The sequence below is a fragment of the Sceloporus occidentalis genome, unplaced genomic scaffold (assembly GCF_023333645.1).
Source record: "Sceloporus occidentalis isolate IW3139 unplaced genomic scaffold, rSceOcc1.0.p SCAF_55, whole genome shotgun sequence".
NCBI lineage: Eukaryota > Metazoa > Chordata > Lepidosauria > Squamata > Phrynosomatidae > Sceloporus > Sceloporus occidentalis.
The window spans coordinates 4,705,111-4,711,923 of NW_028317035.1; positions in this window are offsets into that span (position 1 = coordinate 4,705,111).

The following is a 6,813-nucleotide window of genomic DNA, read 5'->3' on the forward strand; positions in this document are numbered from 1 at the left end:
AGAAATAATGAGCGCTGTCCAACCTTCCTTCATTAGACACCAGCTGGGAAATACCACTGTATATGTCGGGACGTATTTCATGGCACCCCTTAAATGCAATGGGTACGCCCAAATCATGACAGTCGGTGTGGAGAACGAGCCATACCAAGGTCGGAAATAGGGCTCCTCCTCTCCCCCGCCTCTCCGGTAGGCGCGGCCTGTCTTTGGCTGACAGCAGTAGACTTCGGGCAATACCACTTCCCCTTATAGGGGTGTTCCGCGTCGTTTGTGCGGCCGGGACCGACGTGTGAAGTGGTAATGTGGGGAGGCAGTATGACAGCCCCGGTTAACACTGGTCCTCCACCCGGGGCTGTCTGGGAAGCGGCGGGTGCAGCAAGAGCGTGACGTCATCCTAGCGCAGGATTGGCCATATATGACATCATTTGAGGTGAGTGGAGCCTGACAGCAGGGCCTCAAAGGCTGTATGTGTGCATGTGCTTGTTTATAATCACTTACTGTATGGAAATGCAAAATGGAGGTGCAGATTATCTACCCACAGGCTTCTGTAATTGTGTGTGTATACACATATCTCGTGTTTCAGTATCATACATATGTGTTTATGTATTTGTGGTGTGCGTTAGGTATGTACCATACATTACAAAGTAGCACGTCGATCTGCTCCTATTCATGGTTGGTCACAAAGTCACCGGTGCCCTGGCATTCGTGTGGGACATTTGTGTGATATACGCATGCAGATATAAAACTTGGTAATAAAGCGCGAACGTTTTATAAATAGTCTCTGCACTGGAGGGAAAATAAAAAAACCCAAAACATTTAACTATGCAAATACTGAAGGGAGTAAGGGTTTAGCTTCCTCTCATTATTAAAAGGCAGTGTACTTAGAAGTTGAATGTTGGTGGGACAAAGGGCAATATCTGTTTGATACAATTAAATGTATAACCAAAATATTCATTCATTCATTTTATGTTTTTGCACTTCTGCCAGAGGTTGTAGATTTACAGCATTATGTGGTTGCACCCTAATGTGTTAATTATGTGTTAAATATTGTTAAAATTGTTTCCCCTTGTAAAACCACCACTTAAATATCTGTGGGTTAGGACTTTAGGAATGGCTATAGATATATATTAATCTGTGATAGACGTGGATGTTTAATAATGCGTTCTTGTTATAATAATGATATAGGGAATAACTGTTATAGTTCAAAAGGTCACAGTATTGAAGTAACATGGGTAGCCACACTTACATATTTTTAGTAACATCTGTATTCCCAGACCGTTCATTACAGCCAGTGCTTGTTTTTACCTTCTTTTTCAATACCTTGCTGTAGTTACTATAGTAACATGTGAGAAAAGTGTGAAGTTGAATGCTTCTTCGTTTTCATTCATAGTGTCATATTGTTGTGGCAAATTTACCAGGACAAAAAACAGTATGAATTGACTTAAAAAAAAAGTGAAAATCACAACATTTACCATTATTATCATGAAAAAAATAGAAATTGTGGGTAAGTAACCTCAAATGGGTAGTAGATCTCTCTCGAGTGTGTTGCTTTTAATTCGTCCCCTAATTTTTATGCCTAGTTTTATGCTACTATTGTTCTCTCCACCCCATCATCACTGGTCGTAAGATTAAACATTGTCAGTCAGGAAAACCACATTCATGCACATTCCCGATGCATTTCCCTTGGTGGTTTCTTAAGGAGTTACACCAGAGAGACTCAATGTGCAGATTACATGTAAGCCTTTAAAACAGATCTGGGTGCTTGTATCTGGTGACATAACAGTACTGCTATCTAACTAGCATTCCAAAAGAAATGTAATATACAAACTTGAAATGTATTTCTGTATTACATTTTTTTTACTGTTCATTTAAACACAAGGCCCTTTTGTCAGTGTAAACAATGGGAAGATCTGTTTACTAATGTTTGAGTAGTTAGTTGAGTTTACAGCGTCAACTAACTCTACTTGGAACAGCAACTCTTCTTTTCAGTAGTTGTTTAGATTTGTTGAGTTTACACAATTATTATTATTATTACTACCTTTTATTTATTAAGCGCCAACAAATTACGCAGCACTGTATAATTTCATTTGGGCAGTTAACTCATACATAACAAATAGACATTAATACGTACAGACACATCAAAAGCAGAGAACCCTGCCTGTGAGCTTTCCATCTAGCCTTATGCTATTTTCAAACAAAGTTCCTGGTCATAACTTATCGTCTATGCAGGAATATGCTTTTTTTTTTAATTTATTTATATAAAAAGCAATTCTGGTGCGACATTTCAACAAATTTCACAACATGTTCCTGCTGATTGGACCATTCCATTGGTTGCTGTAAAACATATTAAAGCTTTGGTTTCTGCACCAATTGTATAAAATGGTTTAAAATATCTAAATTGGAACTCCCTCCACTCTTACATAAATAAATAAATAATGCATTAAGTATACTTAGTGCTTTATGGTAAGTCCTTTTTGAATAGTTTCTTTTACCCAGTTTAACATTAATGCTCACCTACCCATGAACTTTTGCAACTCTATGTTCTCTTCACGATCAAGAAGCTTTGTGCAGTGCAGAAGAATATAGAAAAGCCACAGTCTATGGAAACCATATTGAAAAGGCTACAAAATGATTTTTGCAATAACCAGTTTCACGCAATTGGCGTCTGATGTCAGAGGAGGATGTCACTGTTGGATCTGAAATCAAGTTGGGAGAGGAAAATAGAAGAAACAGCAGCCTATGCGTATGAAAGGAACCAAGAAGCAAGATAACCCAGGGAAAAACATCAGGTAAGTTTCCTAGCACACTGTTTAACCTAACACTAACCTACACAACACTAAGTACCCTACTGACAACCCAATTATGCAACAAAAATCTGTGAGAGTCCCCCTTTAAAGAAGTTAATTTGGTAAATGGTATTTTTTTGGGTGAGTTGAGCTGTTTGTTGTGCTGGACAAAGCACAATAGCCAGTGTCACTGATTGGTCATTGTGGATATATCCCTATCTTGCTGTGAACAGATTGCTCAGCATAAGGAGATTTTCCCGCTATCATTAATATATTACAAAACTTATTTCTAAGTGCCATATAGGAGCTACTTTTTGAGATTTTTCATTTTATGAACCATAAGTTTTGAGAAACTCTTACATTAAAATTCGATGATATCCCCAAGAAGAATAGGTAGAACTCCCCATGCAAGTCCATTATCTGATTTTCACGTAAGATACAGGCTGTATTTTTATATGGAATAAAACTTTTTAATAGACTTATTGCGCTAATATATATAATCTTTTGTATTTTCATGTTTTACTTTGAACATCTTTATGACTCTGATTTATTACATGCACTAGATTTCTGCATTTGAATTTGTACAAATTGCTAATTTACAGAATATTGGTTAATTTGACGATTCATTCAAAGCCCCGAAAACAAGGCCAGAATCCCCAACAAATCGGACAGAAATGAAGCAAAAAGCTTGAGACCACATTCGCTAACATGCTCATTAACTAACTCTTTCACGGTCTCAAAATATTTCCCTACCTTCTGTGCCAACCACTTCCACTTCTGCTGACCGCTTTTGCTTCTTCTTCATTTTCTATCTTCTCTTCTCTATTCTATCTCCAATCCTTAATCTGCTATCTTCTTTCTTTGCATCTCCACGGACATAACTCGTCGGAAACTTACGCCAAAATGGCTGAGCTGCGGTGACACCCTCCCCGATCCTCCAATCAGGGGAGAGGATATCCCCATCCGCGCCATCGTATTGCCCTCAGATGGCGTTTTCAGTGATGATCGTGGAGAACGTGACAGCAGTCCTGTTATTTTGGTGAAAGTTACCTCAGGTTATGTCTGCAGAGATACAGAAGAAGAAAAAAAAAGGATTTAAGTTAGAAGAGAAGGGAGAAGATAGATGTAGAAGCTTGTAGGGACACATTTAGAGAGCGTGAGAGTGAATCAGAGTGAGTAAGAGTGAATGTGGGCACTGGGCAACGAATAAAAATCCCTTCTAAATTTTAGCACATTTGCACACGTCTCAAATGAACTTAAGGTGTATTGAGCTCACAACACATGAGCTTTCTGTTATATATTGTTTTTTTATGTACACTGTATTGCTTTTATATATGGATGCATCCTTGTGATATGTGAATATATGAAAATAGTCATGGGAAAACAAAGTACATCCTCTTGTAAAATATGTTTTTACCAATCAAGATACAAAAACAATCATCTGTTCCTTAGCAAGTCTAAAAATTGGGTAATTATAACCACAGATTAACTACAAAACATGGCATATTATACCATGTCATGATTTATTCAACAAAAATAAAGCGAAAATGGAGAAGCCATGTGTGGAAAAACTAAGTACACTTTATGATTCAATAGCTGTAGAATGACCTTTAGCAGCAATAACTTGAACTAATAGTTTTCTGTATGACTTTATCAGTCTCTTACATTGTTGTGAAGGCATTTTGGCCTACTCTTCTTCACAGCATTGCTTCAGGTCCTTGAGGTTTGTGGGCATTTGTTTATGCACAGCTCTCTTAAGGTCCCGCCGCAGCATTTCAATCGGGTTGAGGTCAATTGCAATCTCTGTTGTAGATTCGCTTCAGATCATTGTCAAGTTGCATTAGCTAGAATACTTTGGTATACAGAGTAGTTCATGGTTGACTCAATGAATGCAAGGTTACCAGGTCCTGTGGCTGCATAACAAGCCCAAATTATCACCCCTCCAGTTGGTATGTGGTGTTTGTTCTCATATGCTGTGTTTGGTTTCCACCAAACATGGCACAGTGCATTTATGGCCAAACATCTCCACTTTTGTCTTGTCTGTCCAAACAAGATTGTTCCAGAAGTCTTGTGGTTTGTTCAGATATTTGCAAACCTAATCTGTACTGCCATGTTCTTTTTAGAGAGAAGAGGCTTTCTCCTGGCAAGCCTTCCAAAACAAACCATACTGTCATAAACATTAACATGCTAACTGTGGTCTGTAGGGTCTAAGATGTAACCCTGACCTTGGGGTGAATTTGCTGGGATGGCCACTCCTGGGAAGATTGGCAACTGTCTTCAATATTTTTACACTTTTGAATAACATTTCTTACTGTGGAAATAGCCTTATAACCCTTCCAGAATTGATGGGCAGTAAAATTCGCTACTCTAAGATCATTGCTGACATCCTTCCTCCTTGACATTGTGTTAACACACGCCTGAATGCTCCAAACAAGCAAACTGCTAAAACTTTGGCTTTTACAGAGGTGGTCACACTTGCTGATGATCAATTAATCAGACATTTGGTTAGCAGCACCTGTCTGCTACTTAGCATCTTAATTGTTATGGAAGCAGTAAGGGTGTACTTAGTTTTTGACACATGGATTCTCTATTCTAGCTTTACATGTGTTGACTAAATCATGACATTGTGTAATATGTCATGTGTTGTTGTTCTTCATCTGAGGTTGTATTTACCTAATTGTTATACCTGTTAAGAAACAAAGGATTGTTATGTCCTGATATGTAAAACCATAGAATTCAAAGAGGGTGTACATTCTTTTTCACATTACTATATGTGAATAAATTATACACATAGTATAGGTTAAATTGTGTCAAATAGATCCACACAGAATTACAACTACCGTATTTGCTCGATTATAAGACGAGGTTTTTTTCAGAGCAAATGCTCTGAAAAATACCCCTCGTCTTCTAATCGGGGTCGTCTTCTAATCAGACCTCAAATAGAGTCTGATTAGGAGACTAAGATCCAGATCCCCCGCACCGCTGCAGGGGACCTGGATCCTCCTGTCTCACCCCCCCCCCCATCATACACACACTTACCGGTGCTTCCTGCTGTATTGCCGGGGCAGCGGGTTGACGTCTACGCGATCCGCGTAGACAACGTCCGCTGCAGCCGGAAGGAGGTGTGGCTAGCAGCGGGGGTTGTCTGCGTCCGTTGCGCAAACCTTCCCCGACTGTCAGAGATCAGAGTTCCCCGCACCGGTGCGGGGAACTCTGATCTCTGACAGCCGGGGAAAGTATACGCGACGGACGGATACAAACCCCCGCTGCCAACTCCACCTCCTTCCGGCTGCAGCAGAAGGCGACGTCAACCCGCTGCCCCGGCTGGAAGCACCGGTAAGAGAGGGCTGAGAGGGGAGGGGAGGGGAGAGTGTGTGTGTGTGTGTTAGTTAAATGGGGGTATAGGGTGTGTGTGTGTGTGTGTTAAATGGGGGCATAGGGCATTTCTGGAGTGGCGTTAAGGGGGCATTTAATAGAGCACTCTGCCTCCTGAAATGCCTTATACACCTATATGCCACTCTGCCCCATAATATGCATTTTAACCCCCTAAATGCCAGAGTGGCATATAGGGGTATAAGGCATTTCTGGAGGCAGAGTGCTCTATACAATGCCTTTTAACTCCCTTAATGCCACTCTGCCTCCTGAAATGCCTTATACCTCCCTATATGCCACTCTGCCCCATAATATGCATTTTAACCCCCTAAATGCCAGAATGGGATATAGGGGTATAAGGCATTTCTGGAGGCAGAGTGGCATATAGGGGTATAAGGCATTTCTGGAGGCAGAGTGGCACATAGGGGGTCAAAAGGCATACCATGGGGCACAGTGGCATATAGAGGGTTAAAAGGCATATCATGGGCCACAGTGCCATATTGGAGTGGCAAGCCTGGGGGCAGATGTGCGTAACTGGGGGACAGGTTGGAAAATACAAGAAATAAAAACAAAAAAAATATTTTTCTCAATCATAGCTTTTATTAAAAAAAATAGTTTACATGAATTAACATTTACTGGTAAAACTTTTTTCCTTTAG